Genomic DNA, 6,195 nt, shown 5'->3' with positions numbered 1-6,195 from the left:
GTGGCTCAAAATTCTTTCGAATTCAGTCAATCGGAAATCAATCAATGATATTAGAATGAGGAATAGGGGTTTCCCTTTGAGAGAGACGACACCGTTGTTATCCCACGTGACGGGAAAACCACCAACTGCAAAATAATCATAAATTTTTAAACAGCTTGGTCTTTATAGTTTTGGGGACCACAGAAGCTAATTGCTGCTGAGGGCCGAAGTAGGGTTGGATTCTCTTTTCGTCTTTGTCACTTGAAACATGGCTATTTCGAGAGAGAGGGGCTTGTTTACTCTCGGAAAAATGCGGTAGCTTGAAGCGCCTCATTGTTTTTTTCCATTTTTCAGAGTCGTCACGTACTGTTTGCGCAAAATGTAGTTCATTTCCTTGTCTAGTGCACTCATTTGAGTATGGGAGACAGAGGGAGGGGGGTCATTCAACTCGCCACACTGTCGTGGGGACGAGAATCATTTTTTTGACGTGATTCATTTGAAAAGGCTAGGCAGTACGGAAGCAACAATCGAAAGAAAAAGGGGGAGGAAGGCACCCCCTTTTCTGAACAAGATGTTTTTTTTTGGCTTTCCAACCCTCACCCTTTTGTACAAAACGGCGAAAGTCCGTGCGGTACCGTTTGAGTTTTGACTTTTGCGCCGGACTGGGGGGATGTTCCCAAGAAGGAGATTGTCAATGATCTCACAAATAGCGAAAATGATCGCTTTATCTGATTCACGCAGAATCGCTTTACGGAGGTTAGGTTTGGCCGACTGAAGGACTTGCAGGACAGCACGATGTGACTGCACCCTGGGACCATCATTTAGAAATGTTTAAAACCACCCCTTCGAGGTCCCTTTTATACTTTGCTTTGGGAATGTAAATGACACTGACTCGTCGGGAAAAAATCTTGGTTCTGATTCTGAGGTGGCCCAAATTGACGGGGTGAAAATCGAACAGAATGTAAAAATGACCGGCTTTGTTGCGTCTTGATACGCTTCAAGAAGAGCTTTCCATGCGGGGGGTCAACTTGCAAGCAAAATGTTCTTATTTGGGCCAAGTCCGCGAAGTTTTAAATAAAAAATGTAGTGGGAGTTCAAACTAATTTGTCTGAGCCCGTCAGGGAATAGTGCTTGACTCAAAAAAAAAATGGACAAATTTTTGTGGTGTGAACCCTTTATAAAAAATTTTAAAGGGGTTCTTTACCATGAGACTTAATTTCTTCCAAAAATCATCAATAATCCCAAATTTTGGGCCCTCGCCTGTTGGGTGATCACTCATTAAAGGTAATTCTTGTCGAAAAACGACACATGAAGACAACTCTTCGTAGAGTGGTTGCCATTCAGAAAAATAGAATATAATTTTTTAAAGACAGTGTCAAACCATTTTCTCTGTTTTCGATCAGTTTTTTCATGAAAAATGTCTTTCCCGCCCCAGTACCGCCCACGATGAGAGCAGTGCAAGGATGCTTGTACTTCAGATCCATTTCAGAAGTCATTGTGCAATGAATTGAAAATCAAAATGAATTGTCTTTTATAGGTTATGGGGCCCGACCAGCTCCCCTGCTCCGGTGTCTCGTAGATTTAGGGCGGTTTAAGGACATGCTGGTCCAGCCGACTGACCACCTGTGAACCAGGAAAAATCGGATTAATCTTTATTTGCTTTAAGCGATTATTTTATTAGTTTTTATTTGATTTTCTGTATTATTCACTGTGGTATAATGCTGTTTAAGGACATGCTGGTCCGACCGGTCTGCCATCGGTCCACGGGAGTCACCCAAAGTTGCTTTATCGAAGATTTAGTGCTTTTTAAGGACATGCTGGTCCAGCAGACTGACCATCAGCGAACTTTTTTTCAACTGGATGGTCCATGCTGTTTAAGGACATGCTGGTCCGTCCGGTCTGCTAGCGGAAGTCTCACTGGCGAGGTGAAACCTAAGTCTAAAGGAGGGCACTTCATACCTACTGATTGGCCCAATGGAACAAAAGCCATAGCCCTATGCGCTTGGCATTTTTAGCAGCGCAGGTAAGCTTAGGGTTTAACAAGTGAGTCTCTGCGTTGCAAGGAGCCCACAGGGGGAATTTTTTTAAGGGGGGGGCACCCTAAAGATCGGGGTTGTAGACAGTAAGGTGGGGAAAGAAGCCCCTGCAGTAACTTTCTTTTTTGATGCCTTTCACGTAGAGGACGTTAAAATGAGCGTCTTTTGCCACATCGTCTCTTCGAGAGATCATAGGCACTAAGCCCAGATTCCCATGGCATTCCATGGATATTTGTGACCAAAAATTTTTGGCTTTACACCTCACAGGAAAAAGGAGAAGGACAGGGTGGGGCAAATGTGACCACCTTAAACTCGTCTGTTGGAGATTTCCAAACAGACGAGTTTAAGGTGGTCACATTTGCCCCACCCTGTCCTTCATCCTTTCTCCCTGATGAGGTTGTAAAGCACAACAATTATGTGGTCACAAATATCCATGGAATGCCATGGGAATCTGGGCTTAGTGCCTATGAGTCTCTTGAAGAGACGATGTGGCAAATGACGTCTCATTTGAACGTCCTCTACGTGAAAGGCAGTCAAAAAAGAAAGTTACTGCAGGGGCTTCTTCCCCACCTTACTGTCTACAACCCTGAGTCTTTAGGGTGCCCCCCACTTAAAAAACTTCCTCAGCTGTGGGCTCCTTGCAACGCGGAGACTCACTTGTTAAACCCTAAGCTTACCTGCGCTGCTAAAAATGCCAAGCGCATAGGGCTATGGCTTTTGTTCCATTGGGCAAATCAGTAGGTATGAAGTGCCCTCCTTTAGACTTAAGTTTCACCTCGCCAGTGAGACTTCCGCTAGCAGACCGGACGGACCAGCATGTCCTTAAACAGCATGGACCATCCAGTTGAAAAAAAGTTCACTGATGGTCAGTCTGCTGGACCAGCATGTCCTTAAAAAGCACTAAATCTTCGATAAAGCAACTTTGGGTGGCTCCCGTGGACCGATGGCAGACCGGTCGGACCAGCATGTCCTTAAACAGCATTATACCACAGTGAATAATACAGAAAATCAAATAAAAACTAATAAAATAATCGCTTAAAGCAAATAAAGATTAATCCGATTTTTCCTGGTTCACAGGTGGTCAGTCGGCTGGACCAGCATGTCCTTAAACCGCCCTAAATCTACGAGACACCGGAGCAGGGGAGCTGGTCGGGCCCCATAACCTATAAAAGACAATTCATTTTGATTTTCAATTCATTGCACAATGACTTCTGAAATGGATCTGAAGTACAAGCATCCTTGCACTGCTCTCATCGTGGGCGGTACTGGGGCGGGAAAGACATTTTTCATGAAAAAACTGATCGAAAACAGAGAAAATGTGTTTGACACTGTCTTTGAAAAGATTATATTCTACTTTTCTGAATGGCAACCACTCTACGAAGAGTTGTCTTCATGTGTCGATTTTCGACAAGAATTACCTTTAATGAGTGATCACCCAACAGGCGAGGGTCCAAAATTGGTGATTATTGATGATTTTTTGGAAGAAATTAAGTCTCATGGTAAAGAACTCCTTAAATTTTTTATAAAGGGTTCACACCACAGAAATTTGTCCATTTTCTTTTTGAGTCAAGCACTATTCCCTGACGGGCTCAGACAAATTAGTTTGAACTCCCACTACATTATTTTATTTAAAACTTCGCGAGACTTGGCCCAAATAAGAACATTTTGCTTGCAAGTTGACCCCCTGCACTGGAAAGCTCTTCTTGAAGCGTATCAAGACGCAACACAAGCCGGTCATTCTTACATTCTGTTCGATTTTCATCCCCGTCAATTGGACCACCTCAGAATCAGAACCAAGATTTTTCCTGACGAGTCATGTGTCATTTACATTCCCAAAGCAAAGTATAAAAGGGACCTCGAAGGGATGGTTTAATCATTGCTAAATGATGGCTCCCAGGGTGCAGTCACATCGTGCTGTCCTGCAAGTCCTTCAGTCGGCCAAACCTAACCTCCGTAAAGCGATTCTGCGTGAATCAGATAAAGCGATCATTTTCGCTATTTGTGAGATCATTGACAATCTCCTTCTTGGGAACATACCCCTCAGTCCGGCGCAAAAGTCAAAACTCAAGCGGTACCGCACGGACTTTCGCCGTTTAGTACAAAAGGGTGAGGGTTGGAAAGCCAAAAAAGAACATCTTGTTCAGAAAGGAGGTGCCTTCCTCCCCTTGTTACTTTCGATTGTTGCTTCCGTACTGCCTAGCCTTTTCAAATGAATCACGTCAAAAAGATGATTCTCGTCCCACACGACAGTGTGGCGAGATTGAATGACCCCTCTCCCTCTGTCTCCCATACTCAAATGAGTGCACTAGACAAGGAAATGAACTACATTTTGCGCAAACAGTACGCTGACGACTCTGAAAAATGGAAAAAATACAATGAGGCGCTTCAACGCTACCTGCATTTTTCCCGAGAGTCAAACAAGCCCATCTCTCTCGAAATAGCCACTGTTTCAAGTGACAAAGACGAAAAAGAGAATCCTAACCCTACTTCGGCCATCAGACAGCAATTAGCTTCTGTGGTCCCCAAAACATATAAAGACCAAGCTGTTAAAATTCATGATTATTTAGCAGTGGTGGTTCTCCCGTCACGTGGGATAACAACGGTGTCGTCTCTCTCAAAGGAACCGCTATTCCTCATTCTAATATCATTGATTTGATTTCCGATCTGACTCGAATTCGAAAGAATTTTGAGCCACACGGCGTTACTCAGTTCATTCAAACCCTCGCCCAGTTAAACCTTCCTCTTGACTTGATTGGCAACGAAAAAAGAAGAACAGCTATTCTTCAAGCCAAACAGAGTGGTGGCAGTCTTCTTGTCACACAACCTCCGTTAAAAAAGGCCAAAACAGAAATAAAAACTGTAAAAGTTGTTCCCACCAAAAAACATGCCTGGAAAACTTGGTGATATTTTCCATGACCCCAAGCACCCCGCCTCCTACAGCTCGGCCTGGAAACTTTGGCAAGCCAGTGGGGAAAAGAAAGACAAAGTAGAAGATTATCTTCAGGGGGAAGACGCCTACACACTGCACAAACCTGCGAGACGGAATTTCCCTCGAAATGTCACTTATGCAGATAATATTGATGAATCCTGGCAAACTGATTTGACAGACTTGACGGCTCTGAAACAAGATAATAAAGGACACACATTTGTGTTATGTGTCATTGACGTGTTTTCAAAATTTGGGTGGGCCATTCCACTTAAAAATAAGTCTGCTCCCTCCATTGTCAGTGGGTTTGAAACTTTGTTCAAAACCACTCCGCGACGACCTGTTCGCCTTTTTTCAGACAAAGGAACTGAATACAAGAACAAACTTGTACAGCAGTTTCTAAAGAAACACAACATCACTTATATTTCCACGAATAACCCTGACATTAAATGCAGCATAGTAGAACGTTGGCAAAAAACAATTAAATCAAAATTGTTCAGATACTTCACTGCAACTGAAAATTATTGCTATGTGGATGGTACACTGGAAAAAATAGTGCATGCTTATAATCACACCTATCATAGATCTATTAAGATGAGGCCTGTGGATGTGACCGAAGACAAAGTACTGGAGGTATATAATAACCTGTACCATGGAATGAAACTTACAAACAAAAAAACGAAGTTTAAGGTAGGCGATTATGTCAGGATCAGCCGAGAGAAAAAAAAGTTCGAGAAAGGACATACCTGGAACTGGTCGGAGGAAATTTTTAAGGTCATTCAGGTCATTCCTCATGCGTTGCCGGTGTACAGGCTGGAGGATCTCGATAAGGATCCAATTGAGGGGACTTTTTATGACATGGAGCTACAAAAAGTCACGAAGCCGGAGGCCTTCAAAATCGCATATATAGTGCGATCAAAGGGGAAACAGAATAGTCGAAAGCACTTGGTGCACTGGAGAGGTTATCCTGAGAAAAGTCGTTCCTGGATTCTAGATTCAGACGTAGTCAAATCATAATGGATTTCTATGCCTTTCTTCCAAGTAATGCTAGCCCCGAAATATACCCCCTTAATAAAACATCCCATTTTAAAATAGAGCTCTCAAAGCGAATGGAGTTGCATGGCCAATGGCAGGCTGCTCTCATTGAGCTTCACTATCCAAACACGATCGCTCAAGTGATTGAAGGGGAAAACGAAATCACGTTACTGGCGCCTGGCTCTGTAGACACGGTTTTTGTCAAACCCGGCTGCTTTC

This window comes from Thrips palmi, unplaced genomic scaffold, assembly GCF_012932325.1.
Source record: "Thrips palmi isolate BJ-2018 unplaced genomic scaffold, TpBJ-2018v1 HiC_scaffold_11, whole genome shotgun sequence".
Lineage (NCBI taxonomy): Eukaryota > Metazoa > Arthropoda > Insecta > Thysanoptera > Thripidae > Thrips > Thrips palmi.
The sequence above is the reverse complement of the archived record's forward strand: the minus strand, read 5'-3'. Positions refer to the sequence as shown.